The sequence below is a fragment of the Peromyscus leucopus genome, chromosome 1 (genome assembly GCF_004664715.2).
Source record: "Peromyscus leucopus breed LL Stock chromosome 1, UCI_PerLeu_2.1, whole genome shotgun sequence".
Taxonomy (NCBI): Eukaryota; Metazoa; Chordata; class Mammalia; order Rodentia; family Cricetidae; genus Peromyscus; species Peromyscus leucopus.
Genome location: NC_051063.1, coordinates 175,996,801 through 176,022,914, shown reverse-complemented (window position 1 = coordinate 176,022,914; position 26,114 = coordinate 175,996,801). Strand labels below are relative to the sequence as shown.

The 26,114-nt window shown below is 46.9% G+C and overlaps 1 protein-coding gene across 1 annotated transcript in view; it reads right to left on the bottom strand.

Annotated features, from left to right (window-relative positions):
* Arhgap35 (Rho GTPase activating protein 35) overlaps nucleotides 1-24,793 on the bottom strand; it is a 113,076-nt gene extending 88,283 nt beyond the window's left edge. The window contains exon 1 of the mRNA XM_028854922.2: nucleotides 24,621-24,793. The gene's annotated coding sequence lies outside the window, so the exon portion shown is untranslated. The remainder of the gene's footprint in view (nucleotides 1-24,620) is intronic.
* Between the last annotated feature and the right edge of the window lie 1,321 nt (nucleotides 24,794-26,114).

Genomic DNA, 26,114 nt, shown 5'->3' with positions numbered 1-26,114 from the left:
ACCCTCACTCTACAGAGGATAACAGTGTCTTAAAGACACTGACTGACTCATTCCTATACCTAGCAGGGCCACAGCTGCAGACCTCTAAAACACACATGCATGGCTTAACCATACCCTTTCCCTACTGTACAGATGAACAGATGGGAGCAACTATGCAGTGTGGCTTTCTGGGAACACACAAGGGTCCAGTGCCACACCCCCTCGGTCACTTTGCATGGGGACAGGCTCTTATCTGCCTAGACCCACAACTTTAATAACCCACTCCCCACAGCACACTGTTAATGTACTTTATGCTGCTCAAAATATTACTAAATGCTTCAGGAAGGAAGGGCACGTATCTCTTCATTCTATATGTGAGAACACTTGAGGCCCGGGAGAGGTCACTCAATCCAGGTCATGCCTACTGAGTACCTAGCCTCACAGAAGAAACACAATTTTCCTTTTTGTTACTTTTTTGAGGCACAATCTCATGAAAAACCTAGGCTGGCCTGGAACTCGTTATATAATCAAATCTGCCTCAAATTTCTTGGCAATCCTCCTGCCTCAGCTGCTTCCTTCTCAAGTTCTGGGATTATGAGTGTAAACTCAGAATTTCTTCCACGGTTAGCCACAGATACCATGTCCAAAGTGAGACTGGGGAGTGGTGGATTTTCAACTTCAGCAATAAGAATATAGGGCCAGGAAAATGGCTCAGTGGGTAAATGTGATGCTGCCACGATTGACAAACTGAACTTGATCCTCAGAACCCATATGGTGGAAAGAGAGAACTAACTCTGCCAAGTTGTCCTCTGACCTCAATATGTGTGGTATGAAGCACAGCTCCATTCCCATCCCCTGCACCCAACAAGCACAATAAAATAATTACATGTAAAAAATATTTTATAGTATCATTTCGGTTGTTTGAGAGTTAAGGCTATGAAGAAGCCTCATTGTGCATCTTTCTTCATTTTCCAAACCAGAAAAAGGGTAATACCATAAAGGTTTTGCCTTTAATTTATCCTTAATTTTCCTCATCCTACTGGAAAAAATTTCAGTTTTACTTACACAGAAGGAATACCTCTTAAAAGAAAAAAGAAAAAACAATAATTATGTAATGGTACTATTTTAGAGATAACATTGAAGGCTCCAGTACTTCTTTCCAGTGTTACTGTGAACCCTGAGGAGTTTGGCCCTTCATGAGGAGAATGATACAGTTAAGTACCAGAAGAAGAGAACCAGCCATGACTTTATAAAGGAATGAAATACCATGGTGGGGGCTGGAGAGAGGGCTCAGCGGTTAAGAGCACTGACTGCTCTTCCAGAGGACCTGGATTCAAGTCCCAGCACCCATATGAGAGCTCACAACTGCCTGTAACTCCAAGATCTGACACCCTCACACAAGCATACATGCAGGCAAAACAGCAATGCACATAAAAAAGAAAAAGAAAGGACCATGGTAAGAATAAACAAGGAGCTAGAGGTCTCTTTCTATTACCTTGCCCTAGAAAAACAGCTACTCATAAAACAGCAAAACAAGACACTGCACAGGGGACAGCTGGAACAAGGGCCTAGGCTCCACTGTTGTCCCTACGAGAGGAAACAAGAACAGGACCAGATGGAGTGCAAGTAAAGTCCTTTCCATTTAAAATTTCAAAGGGAAAAGTAACACCATTCCGAGAATAAGAAACCGCACTGTTTTACTCATAAGTCAGAGCTACTTAATACATCTCGCAGTCGTACTCCATGTGCAAAAGTCTTCTTAGGAATCTGTCTTTATAGGAAGCCATGGGGTCAGGGATGTAACTTAATTGGCAGAATGCTTGCCTAGCACACAAGCTAGAAGCCTTAGGTTCCAGCTCCAGCACCACATAAACTGGACATGGTGGTACAGGCCTGCAATTCCAACATTTGAGAGGTAGAGAAAGGAGAATCAAGGTCATCCTCAGCTACACACCGAGTCTAAAGCCAGGAAAAGAAGGAAGAAAGGGAGGTCATTTCACCTGCGAACTTTCATGCTGTATGCAAAGTTTTCCTTAAAGTCCACGGGCAACAGATTGCATCCTCATTGCATCATTTGCTCTTTGTTTTCAGAGTGTCAGGGGCAATCCTAACACTGGAGAGAGTTGTGCTTAAAAATTACTCATCCTTGGCCAAAAATCAATCATTTTTTTTTTCCCCAGCCAATTTTTAAAAAATTCAGTCTAATAAAAAAAAAAATGGAGCCGGGCGGTGGTGGCGCACGCCTTTAATCCCAGCACTCGGGAGGCAGAGGCAGGTGCATCTCTGTGGGTTCGAGGCCAGCCTGTTCTACAGAGCGAGATCCAGGAAAGGCACAATGCTACACAGAGAAACCCTGTCTCGAAAAACCAAAAAAAAAAAAAAAAAAAAAAAAAAGAAGTAGTAGCTGACCCAAACTGCATTTAGCACAACCACAATCTGTTATCTTAAAAGGAGGAACTCATGGAAAAGAAGAAATAGCCCAGTGCAGAAGCCCTTTAAAATTTCCCCTCAAATAGGTTTTGCATGGTGAATATGGTATTATAATTCTACACCAAGTCAGTTAAGGAATTCACTTATTAGTAAGGATTTAAGGCCTCAACTCTGCCTAAACCCGGATACCTTCAGTTCATGCTCTAGGGTATTAACAGCTTCTATCCAACTTCAAATAATCTTCATCTGTTTAAATTATGGGCAAAGACAAGAGGAGAAGCATTCATAATTACCAGGGAAGCACACTTTTCATCTTTGTTTCCTTGTGTGCTCCTTAAAATGATCCAAAGCAGAGGCTTACCAAATCCCAACTGCAGAATTTCATGGCTGGAAAGCATGACTTGATCCAAGGTCTCCACTGAACAGAAGCCATGCATCCTGGCTTGGTTCTTACGCAGGCTCATGTCCACAGTACATCGTGGTACAGGGGCAGCTCAGCAGCAGCACCTACACCCAGATCCTTAAAACGACATGCTCAAGTCAGGGCCTTTCTACTGCCTACAGACTATACTTTGAGAGGTTTACCAAGCTCTCTCCAGATTTCAAATGGGCACCAGATAACTTTTTGCATTTTCAGTCATTTTGACTCCTTAAGCAGGTGCTGTTCCTTCATATGCAATGTTCTTTTTCACTCAATAAAGTTCCAGAACCCTCTATTAGTGTCAACTCTGAGACAAGAAAGGGGATGCTCTAAAGCAGAGAGACTTCATGAGCTGACACAGCCCGGAAGCACAGTGAGGAGAACGAAAGTGGTTCAGTGCAGCTGGAAAGGGAGGAGGGAATTTCCAGCTGGAGGAGCTGGCGAGGGAAATCTTCAGATAGTTCCTCACTTCCTCCAGAGAGCCCCTCCTCCCCACTTATTCTACCTCTACCTTCCACACACCCAACAAGAGCATACGAAACTTATCAAAGTTTCTATGGCTTCATTATATTCTTTTTAATTGGGAAAAGCTCTCTCCAGTGACACTGTATTAAACACACAACTGCAGGGTGAAAGGTAAACTGTGGCTTCACACCACCCAACAGGCCAACTGAGCCCATTCTTCAACAGTTATGGATGGCTGCTATAAGGTGCCACGGGACTGCTGAGAATCGAACCCAGGTCCTCTACAAGAACAGATGCTCTTAACTGCTGAGCCATTTCTCCAGCCCCGAAAATTAACCAGTTCTTAATCTTACAAGGATCCCTTAGATAACCTAATACCAATTTAAACAATCTGATCCAAATTTGCACTTATACAAAAAATTTCAGGAACACTGGATTAGGAACCTTTATCCTAGGACAGCCAAGGATACACAGAGAAACCCTGTCTCAAAAACCAAAAAAAAAAAAAAAAAAAAGGAGAACAGCAACCTTCATCCTAACCACATTATGTAAGAAAAAGACCCAAATATACTTAATATACAAATATACTTAAGCCACTGTTTCTAACCACAATATCTACTTCCCCATTCTCTTACGTACATTCTTTCTTCAGAGTGACTCAAGTAATTTTTTTGAGTATGCATACATGTTCGTGTGTGTGTGTGTGTGTGTGTGTGTGTGTGTGTGTGTGTGTGAGAGAGAGAGAGAGAGAGAGAGAGAGAGAGAGAGAGAGAGAGAGAGAGAGAGAGAGAGAAGGCTGAAGGTCAATAAAAAATGTCCATCTCAACTGTTCTCCACCTTATATTGAGACAGGGTTTCTCATTGAACCTGGAGCTCTGGACTGGCTGGCCAATGCACCCCAGGATTCTCCAGTCTCTGCTTCCCCACCATGACTGGCTTAAGCGGGTGCCCAGGATTCTCCAGTCTCTGCTTCCCCACCATGACTGGCTTAAGCAGGTGCAAGGGACTGAACTCGGGAGTTCATGCATAGCAAGCACTCCGACTGAGCCTCTGCAACAAAAGAGGTCACACAGAGGATCCTATATCCTGCCAAGCCCTATAGGGCAAGTAACAGTCATAGTGTCATTTCACACAAGTGAAAACAGAGGCCTGGTCAAGGCTAATGACCTGGGTTTAAGCTCTGATATTTAGATCCCAAAGCCCACCAAACACAACCTGACACCATATTGATTACTGGGACAGATAAAAGACACTGCTCAGAGTCCACAACTCAATCATCTCCATCTCCTCTTCTCAGCAAGTACCATCAAATACCTGCTGTTTGCTGTATGCCTTTAATTCCAGTACTTGGGATGCAGAAGCAGGAGGATCTCTGAGTTCAAGGCCAACTTGGTCTATCTACGCAGAGAAACCATCTTAAAAAATAAAAAAACAAAACAAAACAAAAACCTGTTGTGTGACAAGAACAAGGAGAATCTTAAGACTTGTCCACAGAACGAGAACAGTCTATTGCCTTTAAAACTTAAAAACCAAGGATAGGGGTCCAGGCAAAAACAAGGGGGGTGGGGTGGGCAAGGATAGGCCAGGAGTGGTGTATGCCTTTAATCCCAGCACTTGGAAGGCAGAGGCAGATAATACGTGGCTGTCAATGAGTTTGAGGCCAGTCTGTTCTACATAGCAAGTTCTAAACCAGCCAGGGACATTGCCTCAAAAAACAAAGAGCCAAGAGTTGTGGTGCACACCTGAAATTCTAGCACTTGGGAGGCGAAAACAGGAGGACCACAAGCTCAAGGCCAGCCAATACTACACTGCAGCCCATACTCAGCCCAATAAAGTTCCTTCTGAATACTCATGTCATAACTAGGGTTTTAAAATCACTGTCCTGTTTCCAACTGAACCTCTCCAGTTCAGCAATTTCTACAAGCACCTAACCTGTTACATCCTCACAAGATTTGCAACACAGCAGAGCCTTAAGGAGTCAAAGTCCCATAAAACATCAAGTTCGGCTGGTCACCTTTCCCTGAGTCCCTCACCTACTCCTCATGACTTAACCCATGACACCCTATGATAGATGTGCTATGACACACAGCTACCATTTCTGTGCACTTATAATAATGTCATTGCCTAAAGTGTCCAGGAGATTGCACCTACACTTCAGCTCATTGATGCCCAGGAGAGTGCCCAGAATATGAACATAAGATGAATGAATGAATGAATGAATGAATGAATGAATACCTAAGCTTGAAAAGCAAGACTGTTTCAAACATGAAGACATAATTAGTAAACAATCAGAGAAGAGACAAAGGTTTCAGAATCAAATTAACAAACTTTCAAAAATAACAACTTACACATTTCACTTACAAGCTCCCAGCAGAGTTCTCCTGCACCAAGGACCTCTCCAATGAGTGTAAGGAAAAAACAAAATAGCACTCTACCTCTTACCCTACAGTAAGAAACAAAATGAGGCCATGGGGCTCAGCATTACTTTAAACCAATGGCTCTGAGCTTTTTTGGGTCATGAATTCCTTTGAGAATTTGATGAAAGCTACAGATCTGCTCTCTGCAGAAAATAAAACCAAATTCAGGATAAGAAACTGCAGCATCAGAGATACAGCTCAAGAGCACCACAGAGTCCCATGTTCATCGCCTGTGCTCTGAATCTGTACTTTTGGTCATGTCTAACTAGAGGCCACACAGAATGAAACTTGAAAACTGGAGATAGGAGTCAGGGTCTTACTATGTAGACCTAGGCATATGCAGCCTGGAACCTACTGTGCAGCTCAGACTAGCCTCAAATTCAGCCACCTTCTCCTTCAACCTCTCCAGTTCCAGAATTTAAGGCATGTGCCACCACACTTGACTACATTTTAGATAATTAACATTTACTGACTAGTTTACTAAATGGCAGGCTTAAAACAACACACACATTATCTTTTAAGGTAAAGTGAGCTATAGATTCAAGTAGAATGAGAAAAGATCATGCTGCATAACTAAGCAGGGTTTTAAAAACAAAACATTTCTTTAAATGGGACCCCAGGGAGCCTGAAATACAAGGAAGCCTACTTAAAAACTATTTCTCATCTCTACAGAGCCAAGCTTCCCCCTCTGGCGGAGCTGTGACTTTCTTCAGCACACATAGATACAGAGAGACCACAGCTACTCATGTCCAGGATATGAAGGAAACTGCGAGTAGACACCGAGGTGTGGGCAGGAATCTTGCTTCTTATTGTAGGAGGTATTTCTTCCACCAGCATTTCCTGACCACTGACAATGCCTAGACTCCTGGGTTATGTGATACATAACCATCAGCTACAGTGACAGAAGACCCCGACCAAAGATTATGGCATGAAAAGGAGAAGAAATAAGCCACTGGAAGACAGAAGAGTAACTACTGAAGGAAACTCAACGTGTAAGACAAGGCACTTCCTTCTGGATATCATGAAAGGCTTGCTGGGGGAAAAAATCTCTAGGCTATGTATCAAGAATTAAACAGCCGGGCGGTGGTGGCGCACACCTTTAATCCCAGCACTCGGGAGGCAGAGTCAGGCAGATCTCTGTGAGTTCGAGGCCAGCCTGGTCTAGTTCCAGGACAGGCTCCAAAGCTACAGAGAAACCCTGTCTTGAAAAACCAAACCAAACCAAACAAACAAACAAACAAACAAAAAAAAAATCAATCAAGCTGTTTAAGTTTTTTTTGCTGTGTTTTCTTCAGTTTGACTGGGGAAGCAGGTTATAGAAGACTATCTCAGATACAAGGCATATGAAAGGTTGTTGATGTAGCTCAGTTGGTAGAATGTCTAGCCTGCATGAGGCCCTAGGACCAATTCCCAGAACCCCAAAAGCTGAACATGGTGGGGCATACCCATAACCCCAGCACACAGGAGGTAGAGTCAGTATGATCAGGAGTAGCTGCATGTGGTATTTCATGCCTTTAGTCCTAACACTTGAGGAGGTAGAATACTCAGTGAGTCCAAAGACAATCAGGCCTACACAGTGAGACCTTAGCTCAAGAAAAAGGTGGTGCAGTGTGTGTGTGTGTGTGTGTGTGTGTGTGTGTGTGTGTGTGTGTGTGTGTGTGTGTGTGTGGTGGCGGCACACACCTTTATTCATAACACTCAGAGGCATTCGCAGGCAGATCTTTGTGAGTTTGAGGCCAGTCTGGTCTACATAGCAAGTTCCAGAATAAATGGAGCTACGTAATAGAGACCCTGTTTCAGAAAAAAAGAAAAAAAATGGGGGTGGGTGGGGAGACTGCACTGTGTGAGCAAAGGCACTTGCTGCTGAGCCTGATAACCTGAGTTCCATGGTAGAAGGAGAGAATCAATTCCTGCAAGCTGTTCTCTGACCTCCACAAGTGTGTCTTAGCACATGTGCCCCACCCCCTTAAACATGAAAAATGTAATACAAATTAAAAACAAAAAGATTATCAAGAGTTCAAAGTCAGCTGGTGGTGGTGGTGGTGGTGGTGGTGGTGGTGGTGGTGGTGGTGGTGGTGGTGGTGGTGGTGCAGCACACCTTTAATCCCAGTATTCAGGAGGCAGAGGCAGGTGGATCTCTGAGTTCGAGGACAGCCAGGGCTACACAGAGAAAAACCAAAAAAAAAAAAAAAAAGTTCAAAGCCATATTGGGCTCCACAACTAGACGGGAGAGGGGGCACATGAAGAGTTCTGGAACAAGGACATCTGGGGAGCTATAGTGTTAAAACTAAGGAACATTGAGTTTAAAGGGAGACATACATAGATAGGCTGGTTTTGAGGGGTGGGGAGGCTAATATAAACAAGTTTCACCTACATACATGCCTCCCTGGGTACTCTTGCTAGTCATGGCTTTTAAGTACAGTTTGAAATAATTTGAGAGAAAATGCAGAAAATCCAGATCTGGTGGCCTATGCATGTCAAATACTCAAAAGACAAAGGCAGGTGGTGGCTTACACCTTTAATCCCAGCACTTGGGAGGCAGAGCCAGGTGGATCTCTGTGAGTTCGAAGCCAGCCTGGTCTACAGAGTGAGATTCAGGCACCAAAACTACACAGAGAAACCCCATCTCGAAAAACAACAACAACAACAACAACAAAAAAAAAAAAAAAAACAGACCAAAAAAAAAAAAAAAAAAACCACCCCCCCAAAAAGACAAAAGCAGGATGATTGCTGTGCATCTGACGCCAGCCTGAAGTATACTCAGAGCTCCAGGCTAGTCTGGGTTACAATGAAGAAAAGCTTCATATATTACAGTGTTACCATATGTCCTTTGTCCAGCCCTCCCTGTCCATGGCCATCGAGATGACTCAGGTTGTAAAGGGATTCCTATAAAGCCTTAGTTCAGTCTCCAGGATCTGCATGATAAAGGAAGAAAACTAGCTCCTAAAAATTGTCCTCTGACCCCACACAAGTGCACCATGTCACGTGCACACACACATGCACATAAAGGACTCAATCAATATATAATATAATGGTCGAAAGAAAAACTAAGCCAGCCATGGTGACACACACCTGTAAATCCCAGTACTTGGAAGGCAGAGGCAGGAGACCTTGAGTTCCAGGCCAACCTGGGCTACAAAATGAGACCTTGTCTCAAAAAAAAAAAAGGGGGGGGGGGGAAGGAGGAAAGGAAGAAAGGAGAGAAAAGAAAGGAACTTCAGGACAAAAATTAAACTATAGGCTATGGAGGTGGATTCAGGGGCACAGAACTTGCCACTTCTGGTCAAGGTCCTGGGCTCTGTCCCCAGTTCCACAAAAAAGGAAAAGATTTCTTTCCTATTTCACCAATTATCCAGCATCCATTTTCTCTTCCAGAATTCAACAAGACCCTACACCCATTTCACTTATTCAAAGATTCCCTAAAATTCCTTCCTTTACTTCTGAACATTGTTGTTTGACTCTTTACTGTCAGTCTCTAGGCCTCCCCATCCCCGCCCCCCACTTCAACACATTTCAGTACAGAATACAAGGGATAGAAACATGACCTGGAGTAAGAACTAGGGGTTCTCAGAAATGTAACAGAACGAGAACTCACCTTTACAGAGATGTCTACACACACACACACACACACACACACACACACACACACACACCCTACAAAACGAACTTCTGCTGTTTCTCCAATGCAAGAAAAAAGACCTGTTTTTGCTTATTCAGCTCTGCCCACAAAAGCTAGGTCGGTCCTTTTCATCTCTCTCAAAGACTCCAACACAAGCACCAGAGAACCCCCAAAGAGCCCTCAGAACAAAATGCTACAAATCTACCTGGGGTTCTGGAAGGCTGGGAAGGATGACTCATCTCGTTCCCAGGTTTTCACAGAGGCCTCTGATTGTTAAGAGTGATCCACTACATTGTAATAATCGCTGTACAGAGACTTTACCAGCATTAGTCATACTTCTGCTATATATACTCACTCAGCCTCCATCTCCTAAAACTCCCCAAACCGACAGCCTTGGGCAATGTCCACTTCCAGGGACCAAGAATAAATCCTGTGGTGTGGCTCAGGTTGAGTGCCTAACAATATGTGAGTCCCTGGGTTCCATACCCAGCACCACAAAAAGAAAATAAAAACCCCATTGTGCAGAATCATTCCAATGCTGATGCAAATGGTCAAATCTGTCCTTAATTTTTAAAAGAGCTGGGTATGATAGCACACATCTGTAGTCCCAGCACCCCGAGGTTGAGGCAGAATGATTCATATAGTTCAAGGCCAACATGAGCTACCCAACAAGATTTTAATCTCAAAATCAAAAACATAAGAAAGCAACCCTCCTCCAGAGGTGGGATGGGGGAAGTGAGGGAGGGAAGAAAGAGGAGGAGGAGGAGGAGGAGGAAGCAACAAAGTGGGTGAGGGCTGTCCTTTGTGGTTCATTATCATCCAGACTGTACCACATTCTCTAGGTCATTTTGATAGTTAAGTTAATCAAAATTAAATAAAATTAAAATCTTGGCTTCTTTATCTGCTAGCTACATTACAAAAACTGACAAATACTAATGCAGAGCACACTACTAGACAGTTTAAGTCACAACATGCCCAAGTTATCAAGCACAGGCCTGTGATACCAGATACTTAGGAAGCTGAGGCAGGAGGATTGGAAGTTGAGGGCCTGCTTGAGCTAGACAGTAAATTCAAGGTCATACTGAACAACTTACAGAGACCCTAAATAAAAAAACAATCAAACAAATCAATGGGATGAGGATATAGTCTAGTGGCACAGCAATTGCCTAGTTTATGCAAGGTCCTGGGTTCAATCCCCTGGTACATAAAATAAGTCCAGATGCTAACTCAGACTTGAAAATACAGGCATGGGGGCAGTGGGGGGGTATGGGTAATGAAACAGGCATAATAGCATGCGTTCCGGAGTATGCTGGTAACACAAGCCAATGGCATTGTAGCAGCATCACGAAATACCAGAGCTCTTTCCCAAACCTAAGAAGCAAACATTTCAAGGAGGCATCAGAAAAATGAATAAGCAACAGACTCTAATTGAATTTTGCTAAGTTAAGCTGAGATTAAAGTGAAAAACAAACCAAAACCAAAAGCCTAACAACAAAAACTATAGCCAGGCATAGTTACCCATGCCTGTAAGCGCAACGTTTGACAGGTAGAGGCAAGAGGATCAGGAATTCAAGCGTAGCCTTAGCTCCAGAGTAAGTCTGAGGCCAGCCTGGGTTATATAAGATACTGGTTAAACACAGATACATACCCACACACAAATCAAACTCCATTAAAAAGTCCAACTAGCCCCCCCCCAAAAAAAAAGTGAAATAGCTGGAATTAACTATCCATCCTTCATCTGAGTCAAGGTTAATGTGGAAATCAAACTTCAACTCTGAACTAATAAAACAAGTCCTTACCTTCCTCTGAACCCTTCAGCTATGTCACCTAGCCATACTGCCTCAGTTTCCTCATCTGAGAAATGGACGCAAACACAGTATCAAGTTCACAGGGTATGTGTTATGTGCATGGCGCCTGGCAGACAGGGCCCTGGGCCTGGTGCTGGCTGTTATTATTACAGTCATCTACATACAGCTTGGAGGATCTAGTTTCCCTGGCTGAAACCTCAAGGGGGTTCTTTCCGTTGGGGTGAGATCCCAGGGGAAAGGGATGTTGTGTTGACTGCTGTATTAGGAGGTGGTTTTTGGAAGTCTCCTCCATCCCAACACTTTCCAACCATGTCCTATGGGCTCTAAGCCAGCAGCTGTGAGAAAAGCTGCAAGCTGGAGGTTTCCTGCAGGCCTTGCACGCAGGTAGTGCTAACGTCAGTTTCTTTCAGTTATCTATCTCATCTCCCCAGCTACAATACTCCCATCTTTTGTTCAGGCCTCAGGGGACAGCCCAGTACAGAGGTGCTGGGTTCAATCCCCAATACTGACAGGAAATAACAACAACAGAAGGAACCAGTCCCAATTAAGCACTCATGCCAGGCACCTTGCTAAACAACACCAACAACAGGAATGAACAAACCTGCATTCAGAAGGGAGAGCTGGGCTGGATGTGCTGTCTACACCTTTAATTCTGGTACTCAGAAGGCAGAAGCAGAGATGGGTTATCTCTGTGAGGTCGAGCCTAGTCTGGTAAGTTCTAGGATAGCCAGGGCTATGTAAGGAGACCCTATCTCACACACACACACACACACACACACACACACACACACACACACCAAAAAAAAAAAAAAAAAAAAAAAAGGAAAGAAAAAATGAAGGAGAAGGCATGGCAGTTTATAGCAGTAATCTCAGCATCCAGGAGGAGAGCAGGATTATCTTGAGTTTCAAGCAAGACTGTACTGCGGAATAAGGCTCTGTCTACAGAACATAAAAGGGACTGGGAACCAGCTCAGTTGACTAGCATGCAGGAAGCCCTGGATTTACTTCCCAGCACAGTGTAGAACTTAGTATGATGCACACCTATACTCTCTGTACTCAAGGTGGAGGCAAGAATATCAGAAATTCAAAACCAGCTTAGGCCACATGAGATCCCGTCTTAAGAGAAACAAAAAAAATATTATCCACTCCTCAGAGTTCTCCTACTGGATGGCAAATGACCCACAGAAGTTTTCTCTGCAGCACTGACTGGGAGCACACCAGCACTGCACTTGTCTAATGGAATACCACGAAGCTGCAAGCAAAACCAACCCCAACCCCTCTGTGTTAGTATGAAATGATCTCCCAAGACATTAAACAAAAAAAGATAGAGGCGCAGACCACAGCATGGACTACTCACGGGCAAGGAGAGAGGCTGACACAGCTACACCTCTAGTAACACAGGGATGCCTGCCTCTAAGGAGGGCAACAGGGCAGCTGGGGACAGGGCACGGAGCAGCACAGGTGTTGTGTGACCCTGTCACAGAACTCCATGAACATGGCACTATACTGAAACAAGTGACCACTAGAGTTCATGAACAGGAGAAAACCCCCAACATTCGAAGTCTCAAAACACAGACCCCGAGATGCTGGAGGATGAACAGGGAACTCACCAAGCAAAAGGACTGAGGGGAGCACTTCAGAGTTAAGAGCCAGTTCACCAGAAACCAGCGGAATAAGAACACCGTTCTTGAGCCCTGCTGGCTCCCCTTGACTGAGGGCAGGCATCTAGCTGGGAGGGAAAGGCAGGCCAGGCCAAACTGCCAAGTGTTCTGCAGATCACACAGAAGCCCTGAGGATTCAATCTTCGGTTTTTTTAAGACTTATCTTACTGTGTGCACCCCAAGCATGCAGTGCCTGCAGAGGCCAGAAGAAGGCAACAGAACTCTGGAATCTCCAAGACCATTTGGGGCCCTGCAGAAGCAGCAGTGCTCTTCACCACGGATATCAACTATCACGGTGTTTCCCTGTGACCCCAATGGCTTGTAGTGAGACTAAAGAAGGAAAAGACACAGGATGCCTTGGACTTCTATAAGCAAGCAGAATGCTTTACAATACTTACTCTTTGGGAATAAAAATCCCTATTACGTGAACACTTACTATATGAAAATACTGTTCATTACTACTTTCATAAACACCCTGTTAGTTACTGAATTAATAACTTATTTTATGGTGATAATGGAGGAACCTTGGCATGAATCTAAGCTGCTTGAGTACCTAGCCACATATTTTGTTGCTGGTGTGTGGCAGTTTCCCATCTACGTAAAATGAGACTTAAAAACACACACCTTCCTATGTCCATGCAAACCCACCAACTTTCTTGGGAAAGTCTATTTCTATTCTGCTCCTGGGGCCTGCTTTTTAATAAAACAAAGCTGAGCAATTTCATATTCTCCCCCAAGCCCCTCCCCTGGCAAAATTAAGAACTTGTGTTTGGTAAGCTTTCCCACCACCATCCTCTCAGTTGGACCTCAACAGGCAACTTCAGGTATCACAGCATTAACAAAGGCATTTGCTAAGCATGGACCATGACCCAGGCATTCATTTTTTCAAGCTTCCCAAATCCGCCCTGAGAACTTGAATTTGCACTCTGCCCCTAAGAGCAGACACTGAGGCAGTCTGCTCTGCTCTACTCAGGAGGTACTTGAGGCACCACAGTTTGTCTTGCCTGAGGCGGGGATTGGGGGTGGGTGTTGGCCTTAGGTGAGAGGAAAAGGACTGAGAGAGAAAGTGGCTGGGGCCTGGCCTGGAAGGTCTGACAAACATTAACAACTGATACTTGACCTGTGACCTAGAGTTAACATCTCCAAATATGAGATACCTGCTGATAAGACCCAGGGTCACCGTGACCTGGGGGCAAGTGACTAGCAGTTGGGCTGCAGAGACAGCTGTTGCACAGACTAAGAGATAACAAGCCCAGCAGCAGCAGGTCTGCTCCACTTACAGGCAGCCCAACGCTGACCTGAACATTCCTACACTGTCTATCCTCTCCACAAGCTCAAGGTTTCTCAACTGAACAAGAGTTCTCATCATCACTCTACATTTAGTCCACGATGATAAAAGACTAAGCAGGCAGTCAGTACTAAGCCCATTTTACAGACAACTCACAATAAAAATAACCAGCCTGATATCACAAGGTTGGTCAAAAAGGAAATGGAAACAGCAGAGGAAAGGTTCCTCCCCCAAAACAGCCTGAGGAATCCCAATACTCTAAGGACCAAGGCACTCAAGCTGCATCCTCCCCAGGTTTCTCCTAAAAACCTTACCTTCTGGGAGACAGGATGGTACAATAATGACAGAGTCTCTTGTAGTCCAGGCTGGCCTCAAACTCAAATGCCTGATTTTTAGGCAGTGGAACCTAGGGTTTTACGTATGTTAGGCAGACTCTCTTAGAGATAAATCTCTAGAATGCTTTTCCACCTTTTTTGGAGACAGGATCTCATACAGCTCAGGTTGGTCTTAAATTGTAACCCTTCTGCCATGTGTTGGATTATAGGTGAACATCGTCATGTCCAACATTCACATTTTGTATTCAGCAAACACTAAACAAATAATGAACAGATTATCTGTCAGGTGCTGCTCTAGAAGTAAAAATTACGCAACAAGGCTTAAGGTATGAGCCTGGAGGCCCTGGGTTGTTTCGGTCTTGGGACCAAAACAAGAGGAACAACCACCAAAAAAATCCCACAGAGTGCCCAAAGTCTCTTCTTACTTGTTCTGCTTGTTTGTTTTGTTTGTTTATTTTTGGTTTTTCAAGGTTATTCGAGATTTTTCTGTCTGTCCTGGAACTCTCTCTGTAGACCAGGCTGGCCTCAAACTCACATAGATCCACCTGCCTCTGCCTTCTGAGTGTTAGGATTAACAGCGTGCATCACCACCACCTGGTTTTATTTATTTTTTTAAATAGGGTCTCGTTTTCTAGAAGTAAAATGCCTCCGCCAGCACTTAGAACAAAGGTATCCAACACCATACCCAGCCTTAAATTTTTTTTTTTTTTTTAATTTAAAACAGAAACTAGCTATGTAGCTCAGGCTAGCCTCAACTCAAGAACCCTCGCCTCTTGAATGCTGGAATTACAGGTATGCCTCCACGCCCAACCCCAAACTTGCAATTTCATGATCATATACTCCTCTGCACTGCAACTGACCATCAAGTCTTCTGGAACTAACCCCCATGAGCAGAAATAAGTGGTGAGTAAAAATGTGTTGCCATGCATACAGCTGTTCTGCTAAATAGCTACAACAAAAGCCAATGGGGTAAACAAAATTTCCAAATTATTCTTTCTTCCCTATGGTGCTAGGGATGGAGGTCGAATTTGTGTACAGACTAGTGCTCTATCACTCAGCAGACACCAGACCAAATTATTCTTTATTCAAGAGAAACATGAACTGGACCAGTTTCCTAAAAAAATTTTTCATCAGATGAAATCTGTCTTAAACCCAGTCAATGCATTCTTGCGTTGAAATGTTTAGTCACACTTAGTTCTTTAAGATAAGATCAGGAAGAAAGAATCAGGCCACTGGCCTTCTAAAATTTGTACTTTCTGGTACAGAAACAGTATGCTCCTTGTGCTACCTGTAAGGGAAGAGTAGCCTTTGTTTCCTAAGTGGCCCACATTCTGGGGAGAAGGACGCTCGATTTGTGTAACTGGCACCCTCAACTTATCATCATCACCCAAACAGAGGCTGAATGGGGAGGGAAAAGGATAAATAAAACTTCTGTTCTCCTACAGAGGAGGAGCTACAGGGAACCAGCCTGCTCTCCTCTTCTGCTTAGCAGCTCATAACCAAGTAAATTATTTGAATAGATGAAATTAAACAGATTAGATATTAAGTAAAACAATGTAAATCTTTTTTGTTTGTTTGAGACAGAATCTGTAGCTCAGGCTAGCCTAAACTCCCAATCTTGCTGAGGAAGACTCTGAACTCAAGATCCTTCTGCTTCCACCTCCCTGTGGGTTTTCTGTGTTATTTATTTAAATTACTTAGCTCTTTAAAAACATTTTTGGCCCATAAAAGACAGGTGACCTGTTCCTGTACTCCCAACACTCAGGAGGCTGAGGCAGGAGGATCTCCAGTTCAAAGTAAGCCTGGGCCATCTAATGAGATGAGACCCGTCTTCTCACTGCAACCACCGCCACCAAAGCCCCCTAAGTAAAAAAGACAGAACTAACTTCATGGCTACTCCTGACTCTGACCAAAGAGTCATTCTCCTTAAACCAAGAACACTTGGGGGCTAAGGGATTTACTGAGCAGAACTATGTTCCTACTGCCAGCCGCCAAACAGACTCTTCTTCATCTGGGAGAGATCACTCTGTGTAGTGCATGCTAGTAAAGCAGGCAGACCAGAGAAGTTTTGCACACAGGATCGTTGGCCAGGGAACCCTGGGGCCAGTCCCTCACTCCCGTGCCTCAGTTTCCCACCTAAAAGCTGTCAATACTCCCCACTCGGGAGGGTGATTGTGAGGAAAGGAGGAGTACTTGGCAGCATCTGGTACAAAGTAAGCAGTGGCTGTTGTTAATAATTAATTTGATTACTCTATGAGAAAGTGACTGCCCTGGAGGGACTAGAGTCCAAAAGATCTTGTCGTTCTTAATTTCTTGTTTTTCAGCACAATTTTTCTTTCATGTTTATATAGAAAAATATATAATACAACCAACATAGTTAACTTTATTTTTCTTAAATCAAGAATAAAAGACAATAGCCAGGCAATGGTGGCCACACCTCTAATCCCGGCACTCAGGAGGCACTCTCCAGCAGCAGGACCCACACCCACCCCAGGTGGTCCTCTTGCTGTGAACAATTCTGCTGAAGACATGAATTTCAAAACTCCAATAATCTTGTTTTAATGCAGCACTGGCTTTCATTTGTACACAATCAATTTGTTCCCAAACAAAGAGCCCTTTTTAATTACCTGTGGCAATTAACAGTGATCATTTCCTTTTGTCTCATGCCTAACACGGGCTGCAAGAGATAAATCCATGATCTTGACCTTTCATTTAATCACAGATAGGAAAAGGTTCAATACAATGTATTTTTTTTTCTTCATCTTCATTTTATGTGTATGGGAGTTTTGCCTGCATGTATGTCTGTGCACCATGTGTGTCTGGTGTCCATGGAGGCCAAAAGAGGGCGTCAGACCCCTGGAACTTGGGTTACAGATTGTTATGTGCCATCATGTGGGCGCTGATAATAAACCAGGTCCTCCAAAAGAATGTATTTTTAAATCTTCTGTACTTAGGAAGGCTATGCATTAGCTCTAGCTGGCTAATATACTCTCACTCCAACATTGTTTTCCAATTGCAATTCAAAAGTTACTAAATAAGCCGGGCGGTGGTGGCGCACGCCTTTAATCCCAGCACTCGGGAGGCAGAGGCAGGCGGATCTCTGTGAGTTCGAGGCCAGCCTGGGCTACCAAGTGAGCTCCAGGAAAGGCGCAAAGCTACACAGAGAAACCCTGTCTCGAAAAACCAAAAAAAAAAAAAAAAAGTTACTAAATAATTACAGCGGGCTGGGCTAGCAAAATGGCCAAGTGGATGAAGGTACTTGCCACTAAGTATGACAACCTGAGTTTGACTGAGTTCGATCCCCACCAAGTCCCACAAGGTGGAGAGAACTGACTCTCATAATCTGTCCTCTGACCTCTGACCATGGCGCACTCGAGAGCATACATATACACACATACACACATACATACACACACACACACACACACACACACACACACACACACACACACACACACGATCATCATAGTCAGCAATGAAACAAACAAGAAATAAGCAGTAGTGTTTTCTCTCCACACACCTGCATTCCCATGTCCTTTTAATGTTTTCCATTGGTTGACTGCCATGCTAGAAATGGACCCCAGGACCTTGTGCATGCCAGACCAAAAGACGACCACTGAGCTACATACCCATTTCCTCATTTTTCATTGTAAATTGACAAATCGTGGCAATACTCTCTCTGTACATTTCTAGTTGCCTAGAGAGCATTCTCAAAAGAAGAAAATCCTGGCCTTAAAAGTCAGTGGTGGGGCACATGCCCAACAGCAGGTGTTTGGGTTCCTCCCCAGCACCACAAAGACTCACTCCAGAGGTACTTAGAGATCTTCTGGTCTCCAAGAAAACAAGAGTTAAAAGAAAATCAAGAGGTAAGCCGGTGGTGGTGGCGCACACCTTTAATTCCAGCACTCGGGAGGCAGAGGCAGGCGGATCTCTTGAGTTCGAAGCCAGCCTGGTCTACAGAGTGAATTCCAGGACAGCCAGGACTGTTACACAGAGAAACCCTGTCTCGAAAAATCAAAAATTAAAGAGTTAAGCAGACAATACTTGGCCAAACATTTGTAGCTTCTTTCTGTTAGACTAACTTAATTTTACCTAATTTTGTGATACCTGAATTTGAGTCTGGAACAGAAATAAAATTCTCAAACTTGCCATTTTTGTCTATCTGGCTAGACAATAATGCAGAGTAGGAGCCATCTGATAAAATCCCTTCTTTCTACAAGAAGGACAAACAATCTGCCCTAATCACACAGCTAGTAAGTTCAAAGGGTCAGAATGGGAGTTTTTTTAAACACTTTTTCAGCTGGTTTGGCTTTCTGGGTGTTTTTGAGACAGGATCTCATGTAGTTCAGGCTGGCCTTCAAACTCATTAAGTAGTTGAGGATTGCCCTGAACATCTGATCCTCCTCCCCCACCTCTCAGCACTGGGACCATAATATACGCAACTGTGCTTGGCTTCTTCGTCAGCATGTTTTCACAGCACGGGAAGCTTTCTCTCAATGGCTCCATTTCAATCACCAACTCATTACAGTGACCAGGAAAAGGTATAGTCCAAGTCAGGAGAAGGCCCGAGGCGAACAAAGATTAATGAAGACACTACAAGAGATGCACAAGTCACAACTACTGCAGAGTCCATAACACAGAGGCACTCCTTTCACAAGGGAAGGTCAAGGATTTAGGCAAGTTGGCTATTTCCAGCAAAAACAAATATTACATTTCTGTAATGATGCTTCATGGCTGAAAGTGCCCAGTCCTCCACTATGCTCAGTGGTGTTCCTCAATATCAGAGATGCCCATAAATGAAAAGTCAAGGTTGACAGGTGCCCATTGATTTTCAAGACTTCTTTATAGATAAATTCTGATAAAGTGTTGTATCAAAAGTTTAATAGAAATAAACTTTTGGGAAGATGAACACCAATGATTTGTTTGCATTTCTTAATACCAGCAATTCAAGTACTATTCAGACCATTGCTATTTGAGAGTCTAGGTCAACAATGACTCAGCTTGAGAAATTCCCTACCATTTTATAACAGAGGTGTAAGCTGAGTTATGCAGCTAACACAATCTGGAGAGCCCATCCCCCACGTTATAAACTAATTTCCATGCGAATGGCTGAGAAAGTGGCAGTGTTTATTTTCTACTGAAAAAAAAAAGTGTCCCGTTCAGTGTCCTCCAAGGCCAGGAAAAGCCCATCTCAACCCTGTTTCAGGACATAACAAGGGCGGGGGTCCAAGCCCCAGCCCCCGCTCATCTAGCAGCATGTTCTGCTGAATGCAGTCTACATCTGGGCTGGACTTCAGACTTCAGACAGCGGTGTCCAGCCCAGCGGAGAAGCAAGCTGTCCCCAGTCCTAATTAATTAGGACAAGGCCTAGACAGGAAGCAGGCCCCGCTCTTGTGTCCAATCATCTTCTAATACGGCAGAAGCCTACAACATCACCTCAGGTGAGCCTTTCATTCCCCACCTGCACACAGGGTACTGATTTTCAACTAGGTTCTACCCAACTCCAGGACCCACAACGGCATTTCTACCATCCCTCAGCAGGCAAAGAATCTTGGGGTTTATGAAAGGCAGAAAATGTAAGTAAGTGAAGCAAATGACTAATCAAATGCCACACAGACTAGATAAATTACACCAGGTGTGGTAGTGCATATCTGCAACCCGAGCATCTCAGAGAGAGGCAAAAGGATGACTTGAAAGCTACCCTCAGCTACATATCTAGACAGAAGCCTGCCTGGGCTAGTGAGAGCCTGTCTCAAATAAATAAAACTATACATAAATAAATGAACAAAAGACACTATTTAGATTGCCAGGTGGCAAATGACAACAGTCCCAGGAGATGACAAGAAGGGTTGCCAAGAGGTCCGACACCTTTCAGGGGACTGCCTCAGACCAAGGCTGGAAAAGCAATCCCGACGACACTGCCCACTTCAGCTGGGATGACCCATCTCTGGAAGACTGACCACACAGCCATGAGGCTATCTCCATGAGCTGTGTAACCTACACCCTTCCCAAAGTCACCATCTGAACCAGATACTGGCACCCATCTATCTGCTATGAAGAGGAATGATGGTTTCTGACTTGTTATTTGTCCTGGGGCATCATCAGGCCAATTAAAAAAGGAGGTGATGGGCAAGAGAGAGGAGACATGAGTACAAAGAAAGGTTAGTTTTAAAGAGGGGGTAAAGGCTAAGAAAGGCTAGTTCTAAAAATCTAGACAGGGTTAGGAGCCCTTGAAGACATGCTAGTACACTGAAAAAGTCATCTGCTGCCGTCTCTTACTTCACACTCCACCCCAACTGGCACAGGAGCCGTTCCAGAAGGCCAAGGCTACCACCTCACATTTCTGTAGCACCCAATTCCATCATGAAAGCAAATGTCAATTCCAGGATTGAAGTCTCCACAACCACAGAGAAATCTGACAGTTTTTGGAACATTAGTTCCCAGTTTAGGAGGAAAAGCAGCTCTTTGTTCTTTCTGTCTCTCCTCTTCCATTAATGTGGACTCCAGCTCTGAGCATGCACAACTCTTTAGGCTGTCAGTGTTAGGAAAACTCTGGAAGCACACACTGTGGTGGTGCTGCACACACAGCAATTGTTCCTATTCTTAATTAGGGGTCACCTCCACATGACGAGAAATGAGAAACAAGACAAGTAAATGTTAAAATACTGACATGGAAAATACAAACTCTAAAATAAATTCAGGAGAGTAATTGTGACACAAGGCCAAAGACGCAGGACTGGAAACAGACCAAAGCGCCACACAGCATCAAACTCCCCAGACTCTCCTTGTCAGAGTTTAAAGTCCTGCAGTTCTGTCAGGGGCAGACCGAGCCTAGCAGTGTTCATGACACCGACTTCCAACCACAGTACACAACTGAGAAGATAAAAAAAAAAAGACCCAAACCCAGAAAACCTACAGTCCTAAAAAGTTAGAAGAGCCACACAGATCTATTATGCAGTTCCTTACACGCTCCAACACTGGATGAGTCAATGGTCTAATTCTGTAGATGACAGTGAAGGGTTTTTATTTCAAATGTGTTCACACAGAACTATTTCTAAGCAGGTGCTGAAATAAACAATCTCATCATAGCTCAGTTAAGAAAGAAAGTCCTTCCAGTAAATGTGCCTACACAGTTAGATAGCTGTTTTAATATGCAATTGCCCTAAGCCACAGGGAGGAAGAAAACAACAACAACAAAAAACTGTTGATTTGTATTTACTTAAATAAAATAAATACACCTACAACACACCAAAGGTAAGGTACTCCCTACCAAGTTAAAGAAGAATGTGGTCAGATGGCTTTTTTATAAAGGACACCTACCTCTGAATGAATTTTCTAAATCCCACCACAAAAATCATTGGGGAACTTGAACACAGGGTAGGAAAGGCACAGCTCACAGACCTGAATTATGTCCAAATCCATTTTCATCAGCTAGTTCTTGGTAGCTGTCTCCAACTCTACCCAACCAGGTCTTTCATAATGTCTGGGGGATATCAGACTCACTCACTGGTTCCTGCTCCTGCTTCCTCAAGAGCCCAGGAACAGCACCCATCTGGGCTCCTGTGGCTCGAGTGCCGGCAATAACAGAGGGCAGCAATCTGAGTGACACTTGGCACTTTCAACAACAACAACCACCACAATCACAAAGTGCTTTCCACACCAAGGCTCTCACCATTTTGAAGACCAGGAAGCTGGAGCATTCCAGGGGGCAGAGGTGAAAAAGGAAGAAGAAACCCACTGAGTCTAGCCCCACCCTCAAGGTCATGGCATTAACCAAAGGCCAGGAGGAAAGGCAAAAGGCTGCTTCTGAGGACCAGAGCAGTAAACACCAAGTGTGGCCGCAACACCCCGGGGACCTGCAGAACTTGACAACTGGCATTTCCCTGGCCTAGAGTAAAACAACTTTTCAGTGGGGAAAAAAGAAAGACAAAGCAGCATACTCCTGAACCGTCCCCAGGGTGCCGGTGCGGAGGTGGGAGAAAGAGAGTACGGCGGAGTGTCTACAACTGCAGAGGCAAGGAGGGGAGTGAGAAGACTCAAGAGCCCTGAGCAGCTGCAGTCCCCTTTCCCAAGGACACAAGGCTGTGAGGTTCAGAGGGGAAATGGGGCAATGGATGAGGCCTACCCACCATCACTAACCTTGGTACCAATCAGAGAAATGGGAAGAAGCTTCCAAACTGCAAAGAGTGGCAACCCTATCTACCCCTCCCTACCTCTGCAGCAGCTCTCAGAACTTTGGGGATAAAATCTCAAACACTCCGGGCTCCACGGAGAATCTGCAATTCTCTGGATCAGTGCCTAGAGAACCTGGCCCCAGCCTACCCTGGCAAATGCTGAGAGATGCATAACAGGTAAACACAGACCTAAAGGGGGATAGCCTCAATGGGGAGCCTGCTGGCAATGGATAAGGAGCCCCAAGAAGCAGGTGCGATATTAAATGTTAGAAAGGGAGCCTGACAGGCCATGAAGAAAAGGCGGAAAGCCACAAGGGAGGTCAGAGAAAGGAATGGGAGAGAGGCATCAAGAGAAAAGGAGCATCCGTTCAAGAACTCGGAGGTGCCAAGCACGGGGAGACGGAAGCAATAAGAAAGCAGTGATTAACAAGACACTGTCAGGTCAGAACTGAGGAAGAGGGCTTAAAAGGAGGTAGAGTCAGAGCAGACTAGGGACAGCAAATGAGCAAAAAGGAAAGTCCGGGGAAAGGCTGAATAGGGGAGGGACCAAAGGTGGGACATAAGCAGATCATTTTAAAGATGATCACTTTGACAGGGACAGCAATAGTCAAGTTAAAAATGGGTCAAAAATATGGAAATGGACAGCTCCAAAAAGGAGCTGAGGGAAGGGGCACCTACTAAAGGAATGAGTGGGAAAAAGGCAAGCCCAGGAAATGCAGAAGGGGAAAAGCATGAAGGGTCAGAGTCACCTGAGGTGCAGAGGCACACAAGCAGCAAGAAGACATAGGCAGCAAGTGCTAGGTGGAGAGTAACCTACTGCAGACAGGCTAAGGGGAGGGGGCGCAAATGAATGGAGCAGAGCAGAGGAGCGCTGAAATAAAGGTGAGAAAGAGGGACAGTCAAAGAAAACAGGAGCAGAGATGGGGCACAACCAAGATGGAGTTAGGGTTAAGGGCAGAGGTCTGCTACAGGGCATGGCAGAAATGAGACACCCCGAGGGACAGAAAAGGGGGGAAACGAAGAGGCGGAAAGCCAGGCACTGCAGGGGAGTGCGTGCAAGATTGGAGCTCCGGCCAGGGGCAGAGCTGGCAGGCAGAAGGGTCTAGAACAGAAGACAGGGTCTGAATGGCAATCGGCGGCAAGCACTGAGAAGGGAAGGAAGCCAGCAGGCACAGAGGATCTAAATCCCTGAACGGTTGGAGAAGAAGCCTAGGGGCATCCCAAGGAGGCGCAGCAGGTTCCGTGGTACGGCCGGGGCAGAAATGTGGGGCAGTTGGGCCCAAGTGGAAGGAGGAATTATGTCCAAAGCAAAGACCGGAGGGCAGCAGTGCCTCTACCAACAGAGGTCTAATACGGATCTCCACGGAGGTGAAACCGCAGGTCCTAAAGGGACAGCTCCTGGGGATGCAAGAGGTTCTAAGTCAAGAATAATAACAGTAGGTAGGCCAAAGAAGGAAGCCGGTGACCTCACCCCAAAAGTGATGTTAACAGAAAACAGATAAGGTAAGAGGGCCACGGATGTCCGAAGTGGGAGCCAGAAGGGATACAGAGGGGTCAGTGAGGAGGTAGGTCGTCCCAGGAGCACAGCCGACTCCAGGAGGCAGCGAAGGGTATGCCTGGGGGGGGGGGATGTAGGGGGGGGGTGGGAAAGGAGACGGCTCAGAATGGGGAGTCGGTTATCTCGAGTGGAGGCTGAGAGACACCGAGATCCCCCATCGGGTCGTGGTGGGGCGTGTGGAGGCAGACGCCGGGATTGCAGGGCTGCAGGGACAGTGGCGAATAGGAAGGGCAAGCAAGGCGAGCCGCGCGGGCCGGGCCCGGGCATGCAGCGGCTGGGACGCGGGGACCGCGGGGCGCTGCGGGGGGGGGCGCTCCCTCCCCTCCCCCTCCGGCTCCTCCATTGTTCGCGGGCTCCGGGCCCCGCGGTCCCCGCCTTTCCCCCCACCCTTGGATCCCGCAGCGGGGCGGCGCCCGGCGCCTCGCCCGTCCCCACATTCCCCTTCGCCAGCTCCGCGGCACTCACCAGCCTTGGGGGCGCCCTCAGCGCGGTCCCGGCCTCCGCGATCCCGGCCGCAGCCACGGCGGGCCCGGCGCCATGTTCCCCTGGCGACTCGTTCCTGAGGCGGCTGCAGCGGCGGCGGCGGCGGCGGCGGCTCCGGCGGCGGGGGCCGGGCGGACCCTCCCTCGCGGGCTCCCTCCTCCGCCTCCTCCACCTCCTCCACCTCCTCCTCCCGCCGCGCCGCGGCTCTCCCTCGGGGCGGGGGGCGGGGAGGGGACGGGGGAGGGGCGGGAACTAGGGGGAGGGCGGACCAGCCTCGCTCGCTCGCTCGCTCGCTCCCTCCCTCCCGCGCAATGGCGGCGGCGGCGGCGGCGGCACCTCCTTCCTGCGGCCTCCGCCGCCGCGGCCGTGCGCGCGCCTAAGACCCTCTCGCTAGTGCGCGTGCGTGTCTGAGGTGCCAGCGGCTTTGGGGCGGGCGGGCGGGGGTGGGGTGGGATGGGGTGGGGTGGACGGTGGATAACGGCCCGACGGGGACGAGCGAAGCCGCGGACGGTAGCCCGCGGCGGACGAGCAGGCGCGGGCACCAAGGGCGCCGGCGCGCGTGCGGGTGCGCGTGCGCGCCGCGGGGTGGTGGTGGGGGGAGAGCGCCGCTAGCCCGGCAGCTGCTGCTACTGCAGCGGCGGCGGCGGCGGCGGCGGCGCGAGATTCACAGCGCGAGGATCCCCGCGGGCCGGGCCCAGGAGGGCGTGGGGGGGGGGTGGGGGGGGCCACGTGCGCGTGCGCAGAGGCGGCCGGCCCAGCGAGCCGGGGGAGGGGGGGCGGGCGCGCGCTCGCGGCGTCGCGCGCTCCGGGCCCCAGGTCCCCGGCGCCCCTCCCCACGCACACACCGCCCCGCGCGCCGGCTTCTGGAGAAAGCCAGCTCTGAGAGGCATGGCCCGGCTCCTGAAGGCGGGGACCTAGGGCTCCATCCCGCTCGCGCGGGACCTCAAGAGCCAATGGGAGGCAGGGGGAGGTTGGGTTCGCCTGGGCGAGCAGCAGCCTCGGGATAACGGAGGTGCGGGGGGTTGGGGTGGGGTGGCGGGGAGGAGAGGGATGGACGTAACGTGGGGTGGCGAGGCGGGGCTGTGAAGGAGGGAGCGTACCCAGCGAGGGAGCCGATTGGGCACGGGCAGGGGGCGTGGTCCTCTGCGGCCCAATCCGGGCCCCGCAGTTGGTCAGCCCGGAAGAGTGGGCGGGGACTGAGGGCACGTGCTCTTTCCCGGGCGCTGAAGAAAAACCTGTGGGCCTGGCGCGTTGATACAGGTTACTGGGTGATTTCACCCAGGGCTTGATTCCGGGCAGAGGGAGGGCAGGCCTTTGCATGGCAACCCTGGCCTCCAGGTCAGCATCGGGCAAATGACAGCAAACCATATGTCACTTTGGGTGCTTTCAAGGGAAATGCTGATGTGAAGCAAGGGCTCCCCTCTAACCTCGATTCCTCTGGGAGTCCTCCGGAAGGATGGATTGTGAAAGACTGGC